Below are 26,244 nucleotides of genomic sequence, written 5' to 3' on the forward strand. Positions count from 1 at the left end.
ATGATATTGAAGTGTAAAGGTATAGGTGTGAGGGTGTCTCATTTTAGGAGACGCCGGTTATTTTTTATTGCCCAATCGCTAGATATGTTTTGGGGTGGGGAGCATATATGGTTATTTAGCCTCCCCTTCCCGAAATTCTTGTTTTGACTCTTCTTTTACCGCACGCCACGGAAATAGGCTGTGGGTGACAACATCGGCTGCTCAGTAGCAAGCTGCACTGCACACTCCGGGCCAGACATTGTTAGGGCACATGTGACGGGGAATAGAATCACTAGTATTACATCCTCGGTATTCCTAGATGAAAAAAGTTAAAGAACAGAAACTGAACTCTAATCCAAGGCTCAAGGTGATCACCACCCTCTGATAAATTATAATAAAAAGCCCATATCGGGAAAAGATGTGGAACACCTATATTTTGATTCTAGTACTTACTTTCGGAAGTACGTGGATGAATTAACTTACATTGATCACAAATACGAACCATAATAATGTCAAACCGGAATAATTGTGCAATATAACGAAAAGGAAGCACAAAACGTATAGGCTGCAGGCAGTTGATCCAGAAGTCTCATTCCCCTTCTTGCACATTTTGGACTCGTTGGAGCCTGCTTTCAGTCCCTCGCAGAGGTTAATTTTGCGAAGAATGGAGAGTATAGTTTCAAGATGCTATGTGATAAATTGTCAGGACACGATTGTGTGTTTTATAAGACTTCAAGATTCTCTATCCTCATGTAAGGCTTTTTGTAATTTTTTTGTGGGCTGGGCTTGTTTTGTATTTCTTTTGGTAGGGCGTGCGCTTGTTTTGGGCTTCTTTTCAAGGGGGAGTGTGCTTGTTTTGGATTTGAGACCTGGCAACATCAGTGGCGAGGTGAGACGCAGTCGTGGTGCGTGTGCCTTTAAAGAGAGCACGGACCGTACATGGGACGGCGCGCCAGCCCCCGCCGCTAGCTGCCCCGGTGTCCCCTTGCAGAGCCTGCGGAGGCTGCACGCCCTGCTGGTGTCGTTAGAGTGGCTGCAGCCTGTGGCCGGTAAGGAACTGCAGTCTGTCTGATTTGAGTGGTAAAGGGGAGCGGGGGCTGAGGGGAAGGTAATCGAGGCAGGATTGCAGAGTGTGTTATTTTAGGCATAGAGGGGCGACGAGCTTCTCTGTTCGTTTTGGGGGCATATGGTACTTGAGTAGTCAGTGTTTGTGTCTTTAGAAGGTGTTATGCGGTGGTGTTCTTTTGGTAGGTATTTTTCGGTAGGGTACGTGCTTTTTTTTATAGTCTACGACTTTGCGGGATATGTCTTTCTTTTCAAGGTATGTTTTTTATTTAGAAGTGTTATGTGTTTTTTTTGTCTATTTCTGTGATGTTGAGGGAATGCACAGTGTTTTCTTTGGTACGCTTCAGTTTGGGTTGTATGTTTGAAACGTGTAGGCTTTTCTTTGAGTGTTTGTGTGTGTGGTACATGCCTTCTGGCGGGCATGTCTGGTATTGTTCTTACATTGCAAAAACCTGCACACACAAAAATATTCTGCTTGAGTGATGTTAAATGATGTGGCACTAAAGGAGGGCGAATGCTATGCATGGATGTTGAGTGAGAAGAGGTTTGAGTTGTAGTGCTTTGGCAGCTAGGAATTAGTCTGGGGTTGGGGGTAAAAGTAAGTGTTATGTTTGGATTGCGACTAGCAGGAGGGTAGATGGGCAAGTATGCGTGGTAAGTGGACAAGGCATTAGGACTGCGTACCTGGTTTCATTCGGAACAGTCTTTTGACCTTGTAGGTTGGGGAAGGAAGATATCGCCTGAGGCACGTATGGATTGGTCCTGATGCTTTGAATGTAAACCCTACATCCTTAATGTCTGTCACAAAGGCTGTGGCTGGCCTTCGGGTTTCTCTGGAAGGAGATGACTGCTGTGCCTGGCATGTAAGAGGTACAGAGGGAAGTCGTATTCTAATTTCTGCACCAGGTATGCGTGCTGCGCATGGAGGCAGACGTAGAGGGCAATGGTAAGCACGCGTATGTTTTAGGCGGAGTGATAAGGGGCCAACATTAATGTGTTTAGGGGCTCGGACTTTCATGCATAGATCTTGATGTCATGACTGACTTGCTTTTTTTGTGTGGATCCGGGAGCATGCAGGCATGCTGTAGGACGCCAGTGTCTGAATGTGATCTAAATGGGCCCGGGGCAAAGCTTAACGTAGGTTTGGTATACTTAAACTATCACGGATGGGCTAGGGTCTAGTCCTGGTACAAGATATCTGCCGAGTAGATTGCGTTTGAGACTAGCATGCCAGAATCCTGGGGTAGATTGGTGACTAAGGCTGGCATATGCTACTTATTGTAGCACTGAGAAACCCCTGGTCACAGTACACTGTACAAGTAATTACAATCTACAAGTGTAAGATGCGGGCTGACTCGTGTACGTGGGAGTAAGGCTTCAAAGTGGTCCATTAGGGACAGGTCGAATGCTTTCATAGGTCTGTTGGCAGGGGGTGGATAGCAGGATTGTGGCAGGGTCTAGCACCGAACTCATGGAAGGAGTAGCGCCGAAGAATAGCATGCATGGTTCGTGATGGGAGTGGTTGCTACTTTGCTTGGCTTTGTCTGGGAATTGACTGTTGCGAGAATGCGTGTTTCCACGTGATAAAGGGAAAGACGAGTTGGGCCTGACATATATAGCTCGTGAGAAGCGGTGTTGACAGGCCTTCATTGTTGCTTTATTGGCTTGGCAAGCATTAATGTATATTGGCTCTTGGGAGCAGAGCAATGGTTAGCATGCCTGGATCCTGAGGTGGGATTAAGGACCATTCCAAACACTGACACTTAGTGGCCCTTTCCTACAAGGGTAAGTGCGAGGGTTGCATGTCTCGGCCCTGTTGGTGAAGGCAGCTGAAAAGCCTGAAATGCACGGGACCCTAAAAAGGGAAGGGGAGTCTGTCTAGTGTTAGCAGGGTCAGGGCTAGGACCGGCAGACATGGGACATGCTAAAAACTACTGGCTTCATATTGCCCAGCAGCTGGAGCAGAATGTGTGCCGGTTCCCGTGCGCCGCAGTTGCATGCATTAATTAGCAGAAGGTGTGGATGTGCTGCTGATGTTGGAGATGTACTGAGCCAATGTTCTCAGTACTCCTAAACGGAGTCCACTCATTCTCTAAGTATGGTTGGGTTAGAGGTGCAATGTATGTAGTTTGCTAATGTGGTGGAATCCTAGCTCCAGTCAATGGCATGCTGCACAGTGATGGAGAACACAATAAGGGATCCGATGACAAGTAGTAGAACTAGGTATTGAAAGGAAGGAGGGATGACTAGTAGGAGACAGTACAAGGAAATGGAGGGTATTTATACTGGGTGCAAAAGAGAAAGGAGGGTTGGAAGGTGGAAGCAGGGATCATTATTCAAGAGGAGATGTTACTTGAAAAGATGGGTGTATGGCGTGTAGTCATTCTTGCTTGGAAAATTAATTGTATATAGGACATTGGTGTGGCCTATTAAGACGTGTTTCAGTTATTTCTAGGCACAGTTTGAGCATGCTACTGGCACTAATCTACCCGAAATTTTGAGGAGGGCACGGGTTTCTTCGGAGTACAAGTTGACAGAGGCTTCCATCTGATTTTAAAACTCATCACATTCTTAGTACAGAACTTGAAGGATATTTACGGCTCTCTTAAGAAAACTAGGGAGTTTCCCCCTATCTAGTGGCTTTGAGTAGAACATGCTTGTTGATACAGATGCCATGGGATCAGTGAAGTATGCCCAATGAAGTTGAGGTATTTGAGAAAGGATGACACTTTGAGTTAATAGTCCGTATACATGGAAGTAAATTTGTTGCTCGGTGGAGGAAAGGTCTCCGGATGTGGCCTGTAGAATTGCGGTGGGGTCAAAGGGAGGTGTCTGCCTGTTTTCAGTTGAAGAAAATGTTAGGGAGGCGAACTCATAGGGGCCAGAGAGTTCCGTCCATTGGAGGTTGAAGACCCGTTGGTTCCTCGAGGAGTATTGTGGGCAATATGTTAATGGGGGTAATGAAAGCAGTGGAGCTCCAAAAAAAAACTGGAGTTCTAAAGTGCATGTTCAGCTACCCATCACATTCTAGCCCAGCTACTCGTCTTTACTCTTGTGCAGCTTCATAACGCAGCGCATTTATGGAACTTTCCTGAAATCCTGGCCTTGCAATAAACAATATAGTATTTGTTTTCAGATGGTCGCTCATTCTGTGGGGCAGTATTCGTTTGAAAGAGACAGGTGGCCGCACTGTGCAGCTGGCATTGTGGTCCCTGGCTGTGTCGTGGTGCAAGTACTGCAGCAGGATTGCTAGCTGAATTGTGCAGTTTTTGGTAATCTGTTTCGCATCACTTGATTGACGCTTTAAAAAGCTCAAGTGAAGGAGAGGGGGCTGCCCTTAGTCATCCTTTCAGTGGGAAACCTGCTGCTGCGAGCCCGACTTGAAAATGTTACCAGTCCCCGTGAGCTGTGCCACGGGGACAGGTGAGCTGGAGTCAGTGGCAGATCTGGTAGTCAGTCGCACATGTGACTAGGTTGATCCGTTGCATATTGCGTCCGAGTCTGGATATGAAAACTGTCTGACTGTTGCAGCAGGCACGAACAACAGAAAATAACTGAAAAGGTGCTCATGTTAAATTGCGCCGTGGGCCAGAATTGAAAGTGGAAAAGCAGCCCTGCTCAGTGAGCAGCAGAGTTGAGGTTCTTGGAGGAACTTAAGTTTGCTAATTAGCTTCCAGTGATTTTCAGTTTTGTTATTTATTTTGCATACAGCTTTATACTGCCGTTAGGCCCCCTCGAATCGCTTGAGGGAGCGGAAGGAGTTTGAAAGGTGAGTTAAGAGAGAGGAAACCAGTGAGCCGTGTTAACAAGGCACTTGGTTTTCAAAATCACTTGTAGCTCACAGTAAAAAGCAGGAGTGAGTTGTGGGTAGTCGGCGTTGGGTGTCTTGATATGGTATGAAAGGAGCATGGTCTGTATTACCAATAGGTTATACTGTCTTGGTCTGTTCCACTGCGCACCCTTAACTGGGTGCGATGGACACAACTGGGTCAGTGTGCCCTGAGACAATGAATTGACTGGACCCGATGCAGATGTGATCTCAGTGCAGGCATTAGTGAAAGGCGGACTGTGTTTGAAGCTGCTGGTTCTCCATTCACTGTGTAGGCAGTAATGGCCTGCAATTGAAAGGAGGGAGAGAAGGGGCAAAGATCTCCCTGCAGGCAGGTGTTTTGATGTGACTGCACCCACTTCCAAAGGGATGTCTGGGTGCTTCCATAGAACCACTTCTTTGAACCCTGCCCCTCTATCAAAGGTCACCATGGGGGGGTCATGTGGTCTGTCTATGAAATTGACTAGATCTGCTAGGTTTCTGCTGTAGTGAGCGCTACACATGGCCTTCAGTAGAGTGAGGTTGGCCTGCTGAACAGAGTGGTTGACTAGAGCTGGGCATGAAAAGGTGGTCCTAATGCATTGAATGGACAGCCAAGATTGTATGTTGAAGTAGGCACCCGCTGCAACAAGTAGTGCAACAGAGATGAGTTTGGAAAGGTGGTTGTGTTGCCAGGAATGTTGGGTCAGAGATAAAGGTGGAAAGTCGGCCTTCCCAATAGAACAGTGGTCAAGGAATGGATATAGAAAGGTGGGCATGCTGCACAAAGCAATGGGCTATGCATGGATCTGGCAAGTCGAGCTTTCTGAAAGGAACAGTTAAGGATTTGGAAAGGTGAAACTGCTGCCGACAGCTGTGGACCCAGCTGGGTGTGAAAAGGTGAGTCTGCTGCAGAGAGCAGTGTATCTGGGTTGTATGTGGAAAAGCGGCCCTGCTACAGGGAGTAGTGGACAAAAGGCTGCATGTCAAAGGTGCGCTTGCTGCAGAGAGGGTGGGCCTGGGTTAAATGTTGAATGGTGAGTCTGCTGCAACGAGTGGTGGACCAGTGCTGGATGTGAAAAGGTGGCACATGGGCTTTGTAGACAGATTGGGAGTTTGGCGAGAGACAGTGGACATTGGCGATAGCCTAAATCTCTGGGACTACCTCTGCGATAAACCGCTTTCGGCTGCCAAGACTGAAGGAAGTTACTTGTTTATTTACAGTCTAGCACGCCAGAGGAGGAAGCTTTGCCACCAAATCTTTCCTCAGTGAGGTAGGGCTCGGCTGCTTCTTTAGTGATGTCACCGCTCTGCTTATGTTGGACTGTCTGCTGGTGCATTCATGGCCCGTGTATGTAGGGAATTTGTGGTTGACTGTTGCACGCCCTTCTGGTCCCGGTGACCTAAAATCCTGTATGTCAGTGTACTAGACCTCGAGGGCAGATTCGTTGCCAGGTGTGGTGTTTGCAGGTGATAGGTGCCTTCTTCAGTGACTCTACGGTTTGCCTAAATAACCTATGTGGTTTACCTTAATAACCTCGAGCTTGAACATCACACTAGATCTTTTGATTTTACCCTCATATAACCCTGGCAGCATGCGGGCGCCCACCCCGCAGTTGGATATCGATTTAACCTAAAGAGAGAGAGTATCTTTCTGCTATCAGAATGTAATTTGAGTACGTTTACCTTCGATTACTACTCGACTTAAGTTTGCTAATTAGCTTCCAGTGATTTTCAGTTTTGTTATTTATTTTGAATACAGCTTTATACTGCCGTTAGGCCCCCTCGAATCGCTTGAGGGAGAGGAAGGAGTTTGAAAGGTGAGTTAAGAGAGAGGAAACCAGTGAGCCGTGTTAACAAGGCACTTGGTTTTCAAAACCACTTGTAGCTCACAGTAAAAAGCAGGAGTGAGTTGTAGGTAGTCGGCGCTGGGTGTCTTGATATGGTATGAAAGGAGCATGGTCTGTATTACCAATAGGTTATACTGTCTTGGTCTGTTCCACTGCGCACCCTTAAATGGGTGCGCTGGACACAACTGGGTCAGTGTGCCCTGAGACAGTGAATTGACTGGACCCGATGCAGATGTGAACTCAGTGCATGCATTCGTGAAAGGCGGACTGTCTGTTTGAAGCTGCTGGTTCTCCATTCACTGTGTAGGCAGTAATGGCCTGCAATTGAAAGGAGGGAGAGAAGGGGCAAAGATCTCCCTGCAGGCAGGTGTTTTGATGTGACTGCACCCACTTCCAAAGGGATGTCTGGGTGCTTCAATAGAACCACTTCTTTGAACCCTGCCCCTCTATCAAAGGTCACCATGGGGGGGTCATGTGGTCTGTCTATGTACCACCAATGTGGTCCCCAGTCAATTCAGCCCCTGATAGCACCTTTGCCTCTGTAATACGTCACAGGCACAGAGTGTTTCCTCATTTGCATGGTGTCACATCCACATGCAAATGAGGTAACTGCTTCCCATAGATATCTTGCTGGTGTACATGTAGCATTGGCGTGATCTGTATTACAGCAGGTACTGCTCAAGCATCCTGTTACTCCTGTAATACTAAAGTGCTCCAGGAGCGCTGAAAGCAGGCTCGCACGTCTGTTGCCCATCCATAGCATTTCGGCCCAGATTTACTATTTTTCTACTCAAAGCAGCACACCATCCAAATTTGCTGTACTGTGTTGCACAAGGAAAAAAGGCAGTGAGGAGCCAAAGCTACTAAGATAATCTTGCTGGTGCTTTCACCCTTGTGCTGGTTCTGAAAGAAGACTGAAGTGCTTGAGGCACTGCCTTGCATCTGGCACAGTGGTTAGTGTACACTGTCCAGCAGGGCTTTGTTCAGGAATCATACGCTTCCAGAACGAATTCCTATGCATAGACAAACTATGGCTATCAGTAGTGTGCACATTTTACATCTAGATCAGAAGCTTTTTACTCTTAAATTAGAGTTCTTATTGTCAGTGTAACCTGTTTAGTTTAGAGTAAGAGGGCCTACCTGCTTCCAAGAACTGTGCAGGTAGGCTTTCACCGCGCCTCTCTTCAAAAAGCAAAAGCTGTGCCTGATGAGAAGCGGCTCCGGGATACTGCAAGTGGCCCTGATACTGTGGTCTACATAAGTCACATGGCACCACAAACTCTTACTAAAGAATAAAAAATTCTGATGTGGATATATGACATTTGCACACATCCGGCATCATAACACTTGAACCCATCAAAAAGATTAGGGTATTCAACTTCAGATCCTGATGAAATGCCACAAACCCGTTCAGGGCTGACTGGGCAAGAAACATGTTGACCTCATTTTAGATCCACACGCTCTTCACCACACTTGACAGGTCCACATTTATGTTTTAACCTTGGCATGAATAATTCCAGAGAATAAATGTCCAGTGAAAGGGTTGGTTGATCCCGGTTTGTGAACACATTCCATCCCAGTCTACTACACCTCCTTCACAACTTCATAAAAGGGCTCTTTTTATGCCGTCGAGAACCCCAGACATACAGCTCATAAAAAGATCTCCCGTAAAGACCCCTTTGAGGGCCTGCTGAGTATTGCTGCCACCACCCAGCGAGGAGCACAGCCCAATGATGAAGCATTTCGCTTTGGTGGATGAGGGCTTGTGCATCCTGAGAGACCTCTTTCCTTATATGTAAGGCTCCAAACTATTTTGGCTACCAAGGGTTAAATTTCAGCTGCTGATGTATTTGGTGGAATATCCAGACCCATTTAAATGCATCTGACAAACCCTGCAGCTTACCCTTTGAACATGTAACAAATTACAGAATGACTGTGGTGTAACATCTTTAAGCTTCCATAATACGCCGTTTGCGTTAATTACTCGACATGCTGAATTTAATCTGAGATAACAGCTGCGTCACTAGGTTGAGGACTGTTGACTCTTTCAAGGCTAGCACCCCACCTTTGCTGGACACCACACACTGTCCTGCACCTCGGTGGAGAACCTGGGATCTGCCTGAGTGTAGCAGCTGCTTCAGGCCTAGTCTTTAACGAACAGATTTGCCAGTTCTTTAAACAGCAGTCGTGTATTTTTGGGCCAATAGGGTTTTAATTGTTCTACGTTTTGTAATGCTTTGAAAAACCCAGGCATACTCTCGAACACTCGACCCGCCGCAAACGTATAATCTGCTGTCATCTAAGTGCAGTAATGGGGAAGGAAAACTCTATAGTTGCTATATTTTGGTGCGCGCGCGTTAAACCAAGTAGGAATTGGGCTTTTTTCAGAAGAATAGATATACAGAATATTTTCTTTTCTTTCTCCAATTGAGGGCTGCGCGATTCAGTTAAATTAGACCGCTGTGACTGAATAAAGATTCCCCAATCACCGGCACGAGAGAAGGTTTATCCGGATAAGGGGTTTATCCGTGGCAGAGTGGCATTTACGGGTCGTGCACCGTCAATGCAGATTGCAGGGAAATTACCTGTCCGTTATTGTTCTGTTTTTTTAAATGTTGCTTTAACTTTTTTCTTTATTAGTGCCCAGAGTAATTCACTTAGTATGAGGGGTCTCCAAACAGTATAGAGATAAGGTGATGGGGAAATAAGCTCTTTCAAAGAACCCCTCCGTGTCAAAGAGAAGTATTATTTATGAAGTGCAGTCACAGAGCGTATGGTGGTGTGGCTGGTTGTTATGAAGCAGCTTTACATGTACATCGCAATATACTCACTACGGGAGGTTTAGGCGATTTTCAGATTTAGCAGCAGACACCCCCCAGTACTAAAGAGATTCCTGCGTTTTGACCTTGAAAAGGTTAGTGGCCCCTGTTGGCAACTTGTTGCATTCAAATTGTCAATCTCTGTATCAATCACAATAACCTCGGATAACTATTCTTGGGAAAACTCAGTCAAAGTCCCTTTTTAGAGTGGAGCCTGCAGTGCATGCGATAGCCCATGTGAGACACTGTTGTGTTCAGTAAAGGGCTTTGAGTTTGCCTGTCACTCACCATTTGTTGGTTTGCTTGGCACTCTTCTTTAATCCTCCTAATTTGTCAAGGCACGCCTGGCATCATTTCCATTCCTCTGTGTAGAGCAGGGATCAAGCACTAATTGATAAGTACCTGTCCGCTGCTCCTGAAGTAATTGAGGTACTATTTTGTTCTTTTTAACTTCGGGTGCCCAGCAAACAGAAGGCTTGTGACTGGCAAAAACGTGCCCAGCAGGACAAACAACATGGCAACGTTTTTTTATTTTTGAAAATTAACCTTCTTTTATTTTGCCAAGTCTTCCTTTCTCAGTTTCCAATCATGTTTTTTCTTTTGTTTTTGCTCGTGGGTGCTGTTGTCAAAGGATGACAACTTGTTCGAAATATGTGAGACCTATTGCATTGCAAATACTTGTTTAATCAACTTGTGTGCATCTTGAGCTTTTATTTTTTCATTGTTACCTTTTTAAATTATATGTCTATATCTTAAGTATATTTACTGTTTTACAAAACGGCTACTGTTCAGTGTTTCCACCCAGCAAACCTTGCTGCATATACTTGAAAATTACGACCTGACTGCTCTACCAGAATTGTGACTGTACACTATCAAGGCTTTCATTAACCTTTCCTCCTCCTTCCAATTATGCTAGTACTACAACATGAAACTCTTCTTGTATAGCTTTTTAAGGGATCCAAGTGTTCCAGGTTTGGCAGTCTCCCTGCCCCATTCACGCAGTCAATCTCCCTTGTCTTGCCATCTGTATTTTTGGGCTTTCTTGCCTCATCTGCCTCAGTAGCCGTCCATGTGATAACATCTTTAAAATCCTCTGCAGCAGATGGCCCTAAACTAAATTTCCATGACGTAGCTAATTTTCTGTTGTCCAGTAATAGGATCAGACCCTTGCTGTAGCTCTTCCTTCTTGGTGGGCAATGGACCTAGCAGCTAAGTGTTAGGAGTGTACACATTTATTGCTCCAGTTGGAACTATCGTGGCCACCCAGTCCTAGATCTTAATCATTGCATAGCATGTCCATAAAATATGAAAAACTATGGCTCTATCTGTTTGTTTTTTTAACCTATGGCCTTTTACTTTTGATATTGTCTTGTTAATCTTGTGCTGTATTGTAAGTGATGAGCTTGCTGTTGAAATTCATGAGCATAAATAAGACATTTGTGGAATTATTGAGAACATGTATTGACTCTAACCCTTGGTCCCCTAAGCAAAGTCAATATATGCCTTAAGTCTTATAGTTTCCAGGGTGTTTGCAACAACCTATCGTACTTTATGTGATATCTTTCTTTTTAAAGCCTAAAATGTGGCTATTTCATCCTTCATGAACCCAGCATTCTTGCATTTCTTCTGGGTGACCATACAGTATGCTCTATTGTTAGTTATACAGTCCACTCGTATTGGGGGCTTCTAGGGCATGCATTATTTTCACATGCCCATACTTTCGCACGACCAGTACTTTTATTACTCAGGGCTTCATGGTTCTTGTTTCCCAATAGTTAAGTCTCTTATTTTCATGGAGGACGTATTTTGTGTTCTATTTCGCTGTCACCTGAGACAGAGCGCAGGGCTGTTGTTTGCAACAATCTATTGTTGAAAAAAAGAAAAACTCTAAAAAGGGGCTTTTAAGCCTTACTTACCATTCATTGGTTGGATTCATTGTCACTCTTCTTTCCTTTTCATTGGTGAGCGTGTTTATGCATTCTGCTTCACTTTCTCTGTATTTCTGTTTTCTTCCATGGAACGTGGACCAGGTACTGATTGATTTCTTGATTAGTTGTCTGCTGCTTGGATTTTTGTATATATATTTTTTTTTTTTTACACTCTCATACACCATTTTGTCTCGTTTTTTTTTAGCTGCTTTTATGCCCCTTCATTTTTGGTTTTTCATCTTGAGCCTGCTGCTTCCCTCACTCATTGTTTGTTTGCTTTCCAGATTTTTCAATACTTCACTTTCTAATAAGCCTTACTCCGGCCAGTCTTTTCTTAGCTGCAGAGCAACACAAATTATTAAAATTTAACATATGTATTGCAGCATTGATTAAAGGTGCGTTTATTTAATACTCATCTTTCTTTTGGTCAAATTATTTGTAGTGGCGCCTTCCTGCCCAATTTGGACAAACCAACGTAGGTTGCATGTTTTTAAATTGTCCCAACTGGTGATATCGGCACTAGCCTAATTGCATGTGGGTGTGCTGTTAGCAGTTCATAGATTGTATACTTCGATAACACACCATACTATCCTCATACCATAATGCACTATACCATAACAGACCAAGACATATACCACACTATACAATAACAGGCCATACCATAGCATATTATACAGTAACAAACCATATAATACCATAACATACCATACCACAATATCCAACAGCAGGCCATACCATACGACTGTACATTTTATCCTGTACAAAACCCTAACATATATACAATACCAGCCCACACTATAATACTGGACAGTAACCGGGTGTTCCACGTCCTCAAGTCTCCCTTACCTCAGCCCATCCCTGAACCCTTGAGTCAACCTCACCTCCCTTTATCTCTACCCGGTGCTTAATTTGTAAATTAATAAGTGCAGGTGCTCAGAATCCTACGACCTGTGAAATTAAATGTCAGCATGCTGAATACCAAAGCTGTGTAGTCTTCAGTTCACCTCAGGCCTCTTTAATACACTAATGAGCGCTCCCTGTCCGTTTCTCACTTCTGCAGGTTCCTAATTTCTGCCTCTGTGGCGGTTTTGCTGTCTTTCTCTTCCTGTGTCTTTCCCCTTTGTGCGCTTTTCCCTCACTTGCTATCAATAAGTCCTATGGGGAACAATAGGTGCTTCCCCTCCCCACCAGCAGCCACTGGCTCAAATTAAACACTGCCTCCCTATACCTCTACCCATCCCTGAACCCTTCCTTTTTACCTCTAATCACCCTTGAGCCCTCAAGTCACCTTCACCTATCCTTACCCAACCCTGAGCCCTCAAGTCATCCTCCCGTCACCTCTACCCACCCTCTGAACCCTCAAGTCACCTTTACCTCTACCTATCCCTAAACCCTGAAATCACACGTTTTTAATGGCATAAAAAGCGTTAATTAAACAAAAATAGTACCTATGTGGTAAAGGTTCATTTACTTAGCTGCGTGGTGATGGTCCTGGGTATCAAAGGCTGCTCAGAGAAAGGCTGTTTTCCTTCAGGCATTACACAAATGTTTTAGGGGCACTGTTGGTTGTTTTATGCCCTTCAGTATGTTTGGCAGGTACCTTCACCTCTTTGTTCTGCCACAAAAAAAGCCCACGGAAGTCATGCAGCAGTTGTCAAGATGCTACAAAGATGCAAACGGCACTGCCCTCCATGCTCTGTATGTCCTTTTTGGTGCTGTCTTTATGTGCTGCCAAAACGGCAAACTTCAGCTCGGATGTAAGATAATTAAACTTTTTTGTATTTTTGTGGAAACCGAAAATAATCCCATACTAAGAAAACAGATCACTACACCTCATGGTCAGCGCTGGCTGTGTCAGCACATTTATTTCCTCTAACTTTCAGCCATACAGCATATTGCTAAAATAAATTGACAAAGCCAGTAGCTCTCCCATAAGTGAGACCTATTGGCTTTCCCTGTGATTGTTTGTAACTGTTCCCTGTAGTGGCAGTGTTTTCTCGGCTGCTATTTTTGAGGACAGAATTTGGGTTTGCTTGATCTACAGGCATTTTGTCACAAAACTATTCTGTTAAACCCCTTTGAGAAGTGAAAGATTAAAAGGAAGAGTCTCTTTTCACCTGTAATACCCTAAGAATACAACATAAGCTACATTGGAAAAATTGCAAAAATAACCTTTTGCTGTGTTTCACAGTTGCTTTCAACAAAGGAGATACAGCAAGCAAAGCTTGCGCTTCATGGTTGGCAGGAATGCAGGTACATGAGATCACTGAAGTGTCTAAACATATGCTCTTTTTAGGGTCGAGCCTGCATTGCATGCACTTGCGTATCGCAGCGAGACGCTTTAGTTATTAGAAAAGGGCTCGGAGCCCTGTTGACGTCATGTCAGTGTGTTTCATTGGTTTGCGGGCTTGCCTAGTAAAATCTGCTTGCTTTCATTAGTGGAAGGCATGTACACGTCATGCCTTTTCCGGTGGTTAGCCCTCCTCGAGCGCAGCGACCAAGTACAGAAAAAATGCGAGGCTCGCTGATTTCTGTCAGATCGTGGACTATTTTTTTCTCTATTTTCCTAGCGCGATTTCGCTTAGCAGAAGTCGAGCGCTTTACACAGTTAATTTCACTTTTTCGGGTTGCCTACATAAAAGCACTTTTGCCGATAGATGAAAAGTCGGGTTAGGAGTTTACAACGCGATCAGCTCTAACATGAGCAAACGCGAGACCCGTTGCATTGCAAATGCTTGTTAGTTTTAAAGAGTCCGACCTTAAGTTAGTGTAGTCAGGACACAGTAGAAATCTCCACCACAGTGGAGTGCAGTTCAGGTTAACTTTCATTGGTAAAGACTGTTGGTTTGCACTCTTAAACTTTGACAAAAATGTTTGCCTGATTAAGGGTGCCCTTGAAGGGAGAAAAAAGAATAATCTGATCACTTGGGTTGTCTCACAATTTTCTATGATAATTTCTCTATAGATTAATGTTTGTGGTGCTGTAACATTAGTCTAAATGACACCAGCCAGTGACTGGGAAATTGAAATGGCTAGCACAACTAGTTCTTCAAAAGTTTAGTGAAGAAGGGAAAGTGAAAATAAAAGTTGGGTGTACTGCTCGCCTGAATTTGGATTTGCTTCATCCTTCCTCTGCAGGGAGGGCTCACCAGAGATATCCATATTTTGGGTGTCAAGGGCTTCTGTTCAAAGAGTAGTGAAACAAGAAGAGTCCCTCCCAGTTGATCGATATGTAGGGTTCAGTGTTTCCATACTTATTATTGACCATTTATGTAGCCAACACCACAAACTGAATTGTTTGAAATGTAAATCCTAGATAGTGCTAATATTCACTCCATAGAACGTCTTGTTTTAACCTTAAATTGGTGGTTGGCTGAGTCACACTTGGCGGCATTCAAATCTTAGACCTTTAATTTTCATCGCTCTATTCAGTGGTCCAGTGCTCAACATGAGGACACTTGTGCCCCCCGGATCACAGAACTGGTTCTGAATCTTGCTTTACCCAGGACATAAGTAAGCCTCTGCACATATGCTAGATTAGCACTAAGTCAAGGCCAGAGTAAAAGTCAGGATACCAGTTTCATATGCAATTGAGCACTCTGCACAGACGTAGGCACGCCTTTTTACAGTTCAGGTAGCATTCCTATCCCAAAGCTACTCAACCCATCACTCAGCTTGTGATTTTAATTAGAGAAGGACTAACCGTTTCACTCTGGATGATATTTGGGGTCTTTAGTGAGGCTACAGACCCATGGCCCTCCAAACAACAACTATTGGCCACTAGGCTACATGGGACAAACAGGGCAATGGATATCTGAATAGAGAGGGCTTTTTCTGTTTAAAGGTGTTATACTTGTGAATAAACTGCACATCTGCAGTACAGAGCTTTAAATAGCTAATGGTCCATACAAAAGTATTGTTGAGTTGAATAAAACACAAAGTTCTCTGGGTCAGGCAACCCCAGAAAGTGGGCCTGGCTAACCAGACATTTTCATCTGGATGTAGGGCCTATATATCACTAAACTTCTTATCGGATGGTATTAAGAAATGTAACTGCCCATAGAGTAATGTATGGGTGGTCTATAAATGGGGCATCCTCATAAAAAAAACATACGGCATGTAGGGCTGAGATGCAGAGAATATCCCATTCAGAGCCCCCTGCAGCTATCTCTCACTGTAGGTTTGTTAAACCTTCAGACCTACTTTGCTGATTCACGTCTGTTTTTTTTTTTTTCTTTTCACTGCAGCTTGTGGTAAGAGCAGCGTGCGTCACTGGGAAGATGCATGTGCCGCCCCTTCCCTTTTGCAGGGTGTCTAGAAAGGCTGGTGTAGTTTGGGCCAGGGATGGGGCATAGAGAGTCTCCTACCAAGGTACGTTGGCTTGTATGATCTAACCTCTGTCTGTGATTAAACAACCTTTCAAGGCAGTGGGGACTAACCAGCTCCTCACCAGCCCTGCAGCAAGAGTTGAAACGCACAACCAGAGGTGCCTCGTTTGTCTGCCCATGAGCGGATGGCTCTTCTGAGGTGGCACACACTTGGGCCCTACACATCTGCAGCATGAATAGGAACAGAAAGCAATTTCAAAGCATGCCATTTATGACTGAGAAAGGAAGTGCAGCCCGTTTTGCGGTTGAGCGCACAAGCGCTTTTTGGCCTGCTGTAACTATTCTGTGGGTTTTTAACCACGCCAATCTCACGCCCATCACTTTCACTCGTTCTTCGGCTTGCCTTTCAAAAATCCCTTAATGTCAATGGTGAATGCTTTACATTTTTCCAGTCTTGGGATGGTTTTGTTGCTGCCTTGCGGACTGACCCTGTTACATGGATTATTGCACGATTGCCGATATACTTCAGGGTGGGCTATTTTATTCTTTTGTCTCTCCCCTTCGTGCTCCATGGCGGCCATGGCAGTAACAGTGCGAACAGCGCAGAACAGTGCAAAAACTAATGGTGGTATTGAAGCGCTGGTCACGTTGTTTACACTGTTACCTAATCAGAGTCATTTCTTTTAGCTCTCCCATTCACACTCCATAGCTTTCATAAAAGCACTTGTAATTGATAAATGCTATATGTACAAAAACACATAAATCCTCAAAGTGGCTCTCCCGATAGAGTGGGAGAGCAGATACAACAATATTCACTGCACTCAGGAAACTCGCCCCATAATGCTTTGCAGGCATTCTTTTACAAAACATGTTTGCCCATAACTCAGCTGTGGTGGTCCTAGGACAATGGGACCTCCACCAAAACTTTCAATGCAACACACTCTTTCTGTCTAGGTCATCTTTGGGTCCTCACACTAGGTTAGTGGGGACCCCAAATAATAACCCCTCCCACCACTCAGTGTCTTTTGAAGCTCTCTCATGGCTGGAAATTTTGTTTTATAGCCGAGAGTAGTTAATGTTTTAAGAGCCTTATTTGTTTGTAATATCATTGCAGTAGGCCTGCCAGCCCTGAAAATGTGTAACGCATTATGCCCTCTAGGCGCTAAATATATGCTTACAGTGCATCATTTTCTGCCATTCTGCTATCATGTGGTTATGCCCTTTAGGGGCTAACTATATGGTTACTTGATCATGTTATAAATGCTATTTTTATTATGTTGTCCTCTAGGGGCTGTTCTGAGCATTACAGTCATACTATATTTGCAGCACTCAAACTCATCCCATAATGCTTTACAAGTATTTTTTTACAAAACATTTTTGCACATAACTCAACCTGTGGTGATCCTAGGACAATGGGACCACCACCAAAACATTCACAGCAGCATACTCTTTCTATCTACATCATCTCTATACCCCCAGACGAAGTTAGTGGGGGCCCTAAAATAATAAACCCTCCCACCAATCAGTGTCTTTTTAAGCTCTCTCATAACTGGAACTCTTTGTTTTACAGTTGAGTAGTTTGTAATATCATTATAGTAGGCCTGCTAGCCTTGAAATTGTATAATGCGCTATGCCTTCTAGGGGCTAAATATATGGTTACACTGCATTATTTTCTGCCATTCTGTTTTCATGTCGTTATGCCTTCTAGGGGCTAACTATATGGGTACATGACGTTGTTTCTTAGAAATGCTATTTTTATTGGGGTGTCCTCTAGAAGCTGTTCTGATCATTACAGTCAACATATTACAATATTTGCGGCACCCGGAAACTCACCCCATAATGCTTTGCAGGGCATTTGTTTCACAAAACATTTTTGCTCATAACTCAGCCTGTGGTGGTCCTAGGACAATGGGACCACCTTCAAAACCTGTTCACTACAATATGCTCTTTCTGTCTAGATCATCTCTTGGTCCCCCCACTAGGTTAATGGGGACCTCCAAAACAATACCCCATCCTTCCATTCAGTGTATTTGTAAGCTTTCTTATGGCTGGAACTTTTGTTTTGCACCTGGGAATAGATTGTGTGTTAAGGCCTTGTTTGAAAAAATATTCCAGTAGGCCTACTAGTCCTTTAGGTATATGCAGGGCCATTGGTATTATGTGGCAGAAGGGACCAAAATATGCAGCAGGGTTGACCAATGAATGTGGAAGAAATCCAGTTATAAATTTACAATGTCAATAGCTCCAGCTCCAGTAAATGTGAGACCTATTCCATTACAAATGCTTGCTTATTTTCCATCCATAAGCAAACAGAGAACACGAGCTTACAATGGCTTTCTGTTGTACCAACACTCGCCTATTTTGAATAAAAATGGAACAATAGCGGTCTGTGGCTTTGGAAGCCACTCCTGCACTTGAGTTTTATACTGTGTCTGGTTCCCATCAGCCTGTGTGCAGCGTATTTGCATCTTGTTATGAACCATTGCTCTGCAGTCTTTCGCCCACAGCAGCTGTACTCAACTGTGCTGAGGGTGGGGGGCTTTCTGAACCTACCTGGGAAGGGGTGAGTGACCTTTCGCGTAGCACTTTTTCAAGGGTCACCCGCAAAAGAATACTAGATGGTTAATGTTTCATGTTTTTTTTTAAAGTTCAGTGCCGTGCTATCTCGGAGCTCTCCTAAAGTGATTTCAAGCCATTTTGTTGTATGAGGAAAACCACAGCAAACAAAAAAAATACATGCTTTAGGAGATTTTCTGCAGTTTATATACACAAAAAAAGGTGGGGGGCCCTTATTGTGAGAGCTATTTGTACGCTATGTCTATAGGTTAACATGTCTAGGTGGTCGAGATACCCCTTTCTTATGAGAAAGACAGCACTCACTTCCAGAGACATTTCACTCAAGGGCAAATATTTGGGTAATTTAAACTCCACCTTCCCATATATACCAAGAGCCATTCCAGTCGTCTTATATATTTAAGGAATTCATTTGTTGGAGGCCTTCGGGAAGATCGAGAGTTAAGTGCCCCAGAAATTTGCGGAGTAGAGAGAATTGAACAGTTACCTCTCCATGTTGTTCGTCACTAGCTGAAATATGAAAAACCTCAAACTTTAATATATAACACAGGCCAGGCACCAAACTGCCCCCTATATTTAATAATTGACACCATTTTCGGTGGTGTTTACTTTATCGATCTTTAAAGGACGAAAATCTCAGCGTGACCTCCCCTCATCTCTACCTGATCAACAGGGTACGCAGGTCGCTGCAGAGGGCGCTCAACCCCCGTTCTGTCTCCTGGCTCAGAGGATGGTTTAGTCGGGAGTAAGCTCATTCTTAACAGATAGAATGGATTCTGCGGCCATGCCTTCAACTAATTGCAGCATGTAGCAATGCAGATGGATGCTCAGGTGACTGAACACGGCCTGCACAGTATATAAAACACACAGCGCGGAAATATGCAAGATACGCCCTTGTGCGAGTCGTGCATTTGTGGGCAGCAGTGATCAGCCCGTTTATATTTAGCAAATTACAGAGGTAATAGGAGCTCTTGCTGGGGTGGCTTCATTTCCATGTTATGACCAGCACGCCTCCCGCTCGATGTGCGCCCCCCCCCCCCCCTCGTTTCCCTTTCCCATGACCTGCACAGTGCTTCAGTTCTTTGTGGAAAGTCTTTACATACATTCGTGTCAATAGCAGACCTGTTTTACTGTGAGCGGACAGCTTGTGAAATCTCCCCCAGGACCACGTAATTTTTGCAGTCGGCTGCCAAATTCTCCCCCAATGCAGATCTTTGTTTTCCTTTCTCTCAGCTCGGTTTAACGAGATCCCGTGGAACGGTGACAAAACCAGGGCAGACAAAAATAAAAGGTGACTCAGTAAAACGCATAGGCTGTTGCACCAATCCATCCTTGTCGTGAGGAGCCCACAAATATCTGCACATACAAGCGGCAGAGCCCAAGATGAGCCTTGCATTCCCAAGGAACCCAGCCTACTCTATATCCGAAGCTGGAGGGCATGTATGTAGGGGCAGCTTTCAACAATCAGGAGCATGGAGGACAGACGCATCTCTGGTGAGTACACACTGCTCGAGCTCTAGGGGGATGTTGCTGTGCCTTTCTACAGCATATACCAAATAAAGGGCCTGACTTAGAGTTTGGCGGAAGGGGTTACTCTGTCAAAAACGTGCCGGATATCCCGGCCGCCGTAGCAGGATCCCATAATAGCCTATGGAGTTTGTAATACGGCGAAGGGGATAGCCGTCACGTTTGTGACGGAATAACCCGGCCGCTAAACTTGAAATTAGGCCCAAAGTCTTATGATTGTAGTTAATAAGATATTACAGAGCGTCTTTATTTCATTAGGCAATGCACCCACTGCAGAGCCACAATCGTTGAGTTTGAATCTCTGTTTGCAACTGTCTGGGAAGCTCTCAGCTCGTGATACCTGCCTTGCTGATCTTGGCCTGCTAACCCTGCCCCAAGGCAAAGCTCCTTGTGCCATGATGTTAGGAGCACCGATCACATCCGCCACACTACTACAGCTGCCTAGATAACCTGCAGGTAAACCCAGGGCTTAGCCTGCTCCTGAACAAGAGACTGGCCTGCAAAAGACTCTGCCGCACTAGGCAGAGATGTTTCCCCGAGCGGTAAAAAACCTTGAACTTTGTTGCATTTGGCCTGAGAGAATTTCACTTTTTTGGCACCCGTGCCTGATCGATGGTTAAGCCATAGTGTGTTGAGGACTGTAGTCCTAGACCCATCCCAAGCGGGAAGAGAGGATGGGTATAGCTCCTTACTGGTAAATGCAACCCCTATATTGTGTTTTCATTGAATCACGTAGTTTTTAGTTCTGTTAGGAGAGTACAACGACTTTCTACTTAAATGATGAGGACTGGGCTAGGCATTATGTTTTTGTGTCTCTTGGTTTTCTCTTGATTTCTGATATTTTGCCCCTCCCACCAATTCCCACAGCCCCCTTTCTGAGAAGATTAGACTGCTCGTTTTCACTACCCTGAGTGTCAAATGCAGAAAGGGTTTCTTAGCCTAATTTGTGGTGACATAATAGGACAAATTCCAGTGGCAAACAGCCTCAACCACCACTGTAGGGGCCTAGTAGCTCATGTCTGCTCTGTTGCCCCCTGATCAGGGTTTGACAGTACCTTGTGACACATCTAAAGTTTAGGGCCCGTATTTATACTTTTTTTAGCGCCGCATTTGCGCCGCTTTTTGGCGCAAAACGGCGCAAACCTACAAAATACAATGGCATTTTGCAAGTTTGCGCCGTTTTTGCGTCAAAAAACGACGCAAATGCGGCGCAAAAAAAGTATAAATATGGGCCTAGGCTTTTTTCAGGGGAGGAGTACTTGGGGCTCTGTCATAAAGCTACAGTAGGCACCACAACCCTCTGCTTTAAGCAGTTAGCCTGATATCACAGGTTGTCCAGCCCTCACACATGTAGTGTGACAAACAATGCAAGGCTTGCAAATCACATGCAAGCGCCTGCATGCTTCATAGTGATTGACAATGTATTGAAGGTCCCAGAGCTGTCAGTCATTCAGGCCTTTAGGGAGTACAAGATCTTTGCAGAGGACCAGTATGATGATTATACTGCAGTTTCCAGACTGCTGCAGCACCTGTGTGCTCCCAATGCTTTGTGGACTTTCAGTAACTTAGGCAGAGAAGAAGGAAGAAGCATTGATCCAGCTGGATAAATTGTGGAAGAATGAGGATAAAGAATGAGAGGGAGAATTTTGGGCATTCTAGGCAAGATAATGCCTCTCACCTTTGTAAATGTGGCTTATGTGACCTTGGCATAATGTTTCCCTCCTTGACATATTGTAGGCTTCCGAGCACATACAGTAGTCCGAGCATACAATGGCTGTCCTTGGCAGATTTAGGGCACCGTTTCCATTATGGTGGCCCTGGTACAAGCTAGTTATGTTAGAATAATGTGTTCGTTACAGGCATTACAAATGGGGCTCATCTGTAACATTGCATCCTAAGCATTATGGTACCCTAGTGCATTCTGTGGGCATCCTAGGTATTAGAACAGCTTCTTCATGAGGCGTCCATCTAGGCATACAGTGACCCTCCGTGGCTTCTGATGGCCATCCTACCTTGGAGTGGGCTTCACTGACATTTAGTGTCTACAACTAACATATCATTTGATATCCGTGCTTCATGTTCGTGATACACGAGTGTTTGACAGAGATTATGTCCATATGTAGTACACCTGGGTTCTTGGAGAAAAAAAAATCAAGAAATTATTTCAGGACTGGACTTGTGAATTTCACTCAGTTTGTATTTGGGAAGAAGAAATGTCAGTAAAAATAATCAGCTTTTCTTTGGGGGTAATTGAGGTATTAAAGCTAGTAATTGTTAACAATGTGTGTGAGATTTCAGAAAATTTCAAGTATATCTTTCGGAACAATTAAAATGTTTCCCTAATCTTACTTAGGTTTTTTAAAGCTGATATTTGGTAATAATTTATGGTTAGCTGGACACTTATTCCAGAGGGCACTTTCCGCTGTGGCTATTATTTCACATCTCATATGGAGACAATTCATCATCTATGTTTATAGTGCTTTCTGTGACATTATCAACACTACTGTTGTCTGTGATCAGACATTATACGAATGTCTTTTGTCTGAACTCATAAGAGCTTTGTATCCTGAGCACGTGAGATCTGTCTAACTTGGCTGAAAGGACTGCTGTCTTCTGACAGATATTTCGATTAAACGTATCCCTGTCTCACCCTGTGTTCTCCCAGTAGATTCTAAGTCATTTTACGTGAATAAAAATAGGAACTTGCAGGAAATGATAGGAGACAGTAACAAATTGCATACTGAAGTTATTTTCATTGCCCATAACCCCTATGCCCGTTTAGCCACTTTGTAGAACATAGAGCAGGAAAATGCAGTTTCATTTGCTGCCATTTTACCAGATGCTCTTGGGGGTGTACCCAGGGAATAATCCAGCTTGTTTGGCACACCATGCAAGTATTGGAATATTTCATGTAGGGCCCTGCAAGTAAGTTCTGTAAGTTTCATATTCTACTACTCCCAGTAACACCTCAACACACACACTGCCTCCCTCCTAACCTCCCCCTTTTGGTGGAATGTCTGGTCTCTTCACTTAGTTTGAACCAGCTATTTATGTCCCGCTACTTTTTAAGAAGTTCTTCAGCTGACGCTGAATGTGGCAGGGTAAAACACTATCCCTTCCCTTGTACTGTAACTGATGGGGACTTGCTTGCTTCCGTTTGTGAAACTTAATTTTATTAGTATTTTCTTTACAGTTGCATGAATTGCGAGAGTCGAAGAATAATCTCTGTGCCCTCTTGGATTTTAACTGAGTATCTTCACACAGTGTGACTCTTAAGATGAATACCACATCACAGCAGGACGAAAACACTGTTACACCCTCTCAATATATACTATGAGCGAGGTGATTGTTAATGTTGTTGGCACTGTGACAGCAGTCATAGTAATTGTAGGACAGGAAATAAATCAACATAAATGTGTACTGAATATTAGAAGCTTAAACTACTCTAATGTTCTGCTGTATATCGTCTAAAATATTATCTTTGCATGCCTTGTCTTACGAATGAAGTCCAAACTATGGACACGAATCCTTGAAGGGGGTACAGTGACATGCACATTACATCTAAGAACCAAGACCCTGCTGTGATATTTTTGATGTGTACAGAGATCTGGGAAAGAGGCTATTGCTGCTTGTTGGTCTTCAGTTGTGAGGGTTGGTTCTGTGCCTCTACAATAAAGGAGGCAGACAAAATGCTTTCCCTGTGCTATGTGAAGGGTTCCAGAATTTCCAGGAAGCATTGTTATAATGGATGTATTAATTATCATTTTAGGAGGGGGGAAAAGTATGTGTCAACCTAGAAGTGCTAGTGTAGTTGTCCTGTGTGAAGGTGAGATGAGTACTCCCACTGTTATTGACTGTAATTTACATATTTGTAACAAATAATGTAATGAGTCTCTTGTTGTCAGTAGATGAAAGGTTATAGAGGGATATTTGTGTCTCCGAAGTGGCTCTCTTGGTCTTTATCTTATGCCTAGGCCTTTTTGATTACTATAAACATGATTTGTTTACAGAAGACATACTATTTATCACCGGTTAACACCTGTTTAGCAGATGGTGTTGCATTTGTTATTGTTTTCCTCTTCAACCTTCCTTCACTTCTTCAAAGCTTTTTTTCTTCTCAAATATCTCTAGGCCCATGTGTACGAAATGTTGTATGGGAATGCAGTCCAGTGGTAAATCTCTTTTGGAGAGGGCAACGTTTAGGGACAACTCTCCTCTCTCATTCTGATGTTTTGATATTGGACTGGCAGACACTTATGTCATTTTCTTGGATGGAAAAAGACCTTTCTACCTGGATTTGGTGTCCTTCTTAGCTCCTGCGTGTTGCACTCTAGTTCTGACATCTTCTGAGCTGTTGGTCTATCCCTTAGTTCACCCTTTTCAGTGTTCTCGGTGCCATTGAGTTTTGGGGTTGAAGCCTACCAGAGAGCACAAGGTGTTTGGTTGCAAAATAACTAATGTGGGATTACCAAGAACTCGCATGCACATACCGCACGTCCACTACTTACCATTGGTTAACTTTATTCTTGCACTCATTTGCTTGCTTCTTACTCAGTGGCTTTCCTTGTCCTAGCTTTTATATCTGTGTTTGTCCCTCTACAGGAGGAGCATAGCCTATTTACCATCTGCCATCCTTCCACCGCTCACTTTTATGGAACTGTTTATTTGTTCTTTTTGCTTAAGCACTCCAGGACAGTGTTTAGCCCAGCTTTCAACCGAATGTGCTCCCGCCCCCATCCCCCCTGCTCTGTGTTTCTGTCTCCCTTGTGCTGCAAGCACTCTCTATTGTGCTCCTCCTGAGTCCCAGATGTTTTCTCGATCCTGTGTCTCTCCCTTGTGTCGCTGGTCCTCGTGCGGTGCTTCTTTCCTGTTCCATCCACTCCCTGTTGTGTCCGCCAACACACTGTTCCGTTGCCCACACACCCGAATCTGTTTTTTTCTGACAGCCCCTAAGCCCTAAAAAATAGAAAGCTCTTTCACATTACTACTTTTAGTGTTTTTTTTTTTTTTTCCTATTTACTAATCTATCATGGATCGGTAAAAAGTGGTGCTCATGTAATTTTGTAGCCGCATATGCCTAAATACTTGTTCATACATCATCACACGTGCACGCCTACAGAATGATACAGCCTCTGTCGCCTCGTTATCCCACTTGTGTTTGTGCTCATGTTTGGCCATGCTGCACAGCATCTTAGTGATGTTGGATATAATCGGCAGAACCAAAAGGTCCCAAAGGCGAGACCTACTGGCTTTGCAGATGCTTGTTCATTCAGCTTGTAAGTTGCGGATCTGGTAGACCACAGTTTGCCTTTTTCTCGGTGTGTGGTTTGTTTTCTCTACAGCACTTTTTTTGTCCACTTCCAGGCTTTCTTTAACTGGAGAATGATTGGGGTATGTTGTCACCAGAAGCACCTTTGTTTTGCCTGTTCTTGAATCTCCAGCACGCACCAGTACTGTGCTACTTGATTAGCCTTGCCATATCTCTCTGGCCTTAATCAGTGTTCCCCTCATGCTCCTTTCATCGTGCCCCCCCTGCTCATGCCTCCCTGTTCGTGAGCCAGTGCCATCTGCTCCAGCTACGTCACATCCAGTGTGGGGCTAAAAGTGGGACTCCATTGGGCATTTTACACTAACATGACATGTGCTTCCAAACTGAGCTATGCTTCATCAGACAGACTAGGACCGTGCACCATAATAGAAAGAAAGGCTGTCCTCCGTGTAAACATTAATCAGTATTACAGAAGAGTGCTCAAAAGTGTTGCAGTCCATTCGGTAATGTGTAAGTGTCCATCAAACTCAAAGAATAGGCACAAATGCCTTTTGCGCCACAGCGCTCTTCTGTAAAGCCCATCAGTGTGCCAGAAGTTTTGCCCAATGTCCCACTATACATTGTCAGTAAATGACTGAACGATGACATGCTATTGGTGCCAATTTCCATGTCCTTGAGATCTGTTTCCATTTTGTTCCCTCGCCCCCACTAATAGTAATCTGCTGTAGTTTGAAAGTAATCATCCTTGTTTTACTCCCAGACACCCAAGATTCTGGATTACGTTCAACGAAGCCCAGGCATTACCAGATTCGTGGTACTGAATTCTTATTAAAATGTTGGCATTTACAGTGCATTTCGTTTTTCGTGGCAGTTGTTTTCCTACTAGGTCAGGTTGTGCAAAGGTAGTCAGGGCTTTAAGAGGGCTGGGTTCCTCCAGGTCTGAGATTCGGTAGGAATTAACAAGCGTTTGCAGTGCAGTGGGTCTCCGTTTGCTCGAGTTAAAGCTATTGGCGTTCTAAATTCCTAATTGGACTTTTCTTGCAACATAAATTAAAATTGAAAAGTAAAACAGTTGACATAAAGCCAATTCAAAGCAC

At 44.1% G+C, this 26,244-nt stretch overlaps 1 protein-coding gene across 3 annotated transcripts in view; it reads left to right on the top strand.

Moving 5' to 3' along the window:
* Positions 1-838: 838 nt before the first annotated feature.
* YPEL2 (yippee like 2) overlaps positions 839-26,244 on the top strand; it is a 168,861-nt gene continuing 143,455 nt past the window's right edge. For 2 of the 3 annotated variants that reach the window (XM_069226418.1, XM_069226420.1), the window contains exon 1: positions 839-1,028. The gene's annotated coding sequence lies outside the window, so the exon portion shown is untranslated. Of the gene's footprint in view, positions 1,029-19,732; positions 19,846-26,244 lie in introns of those variants that run through there. The other variant, XM_069226421.1, reaches the window with a different exon arrangement.

Source organism: Pleurodeles waltl, chromosome 3_1 (genome assembly GCF_031143425.1).
Source record: "Pleurodeles waltl isolate 20211129_DDA chromosome 3_1, aPleWal1.hap1.20221129, whole genome shotgun sequence".
Classification (NCBI taxonomy): Eukaryota; Metazoa; Chordata; class Amphibia; order Caudata; family Salamandridae; genus Pleurodeles; species Pleurodeles waltl.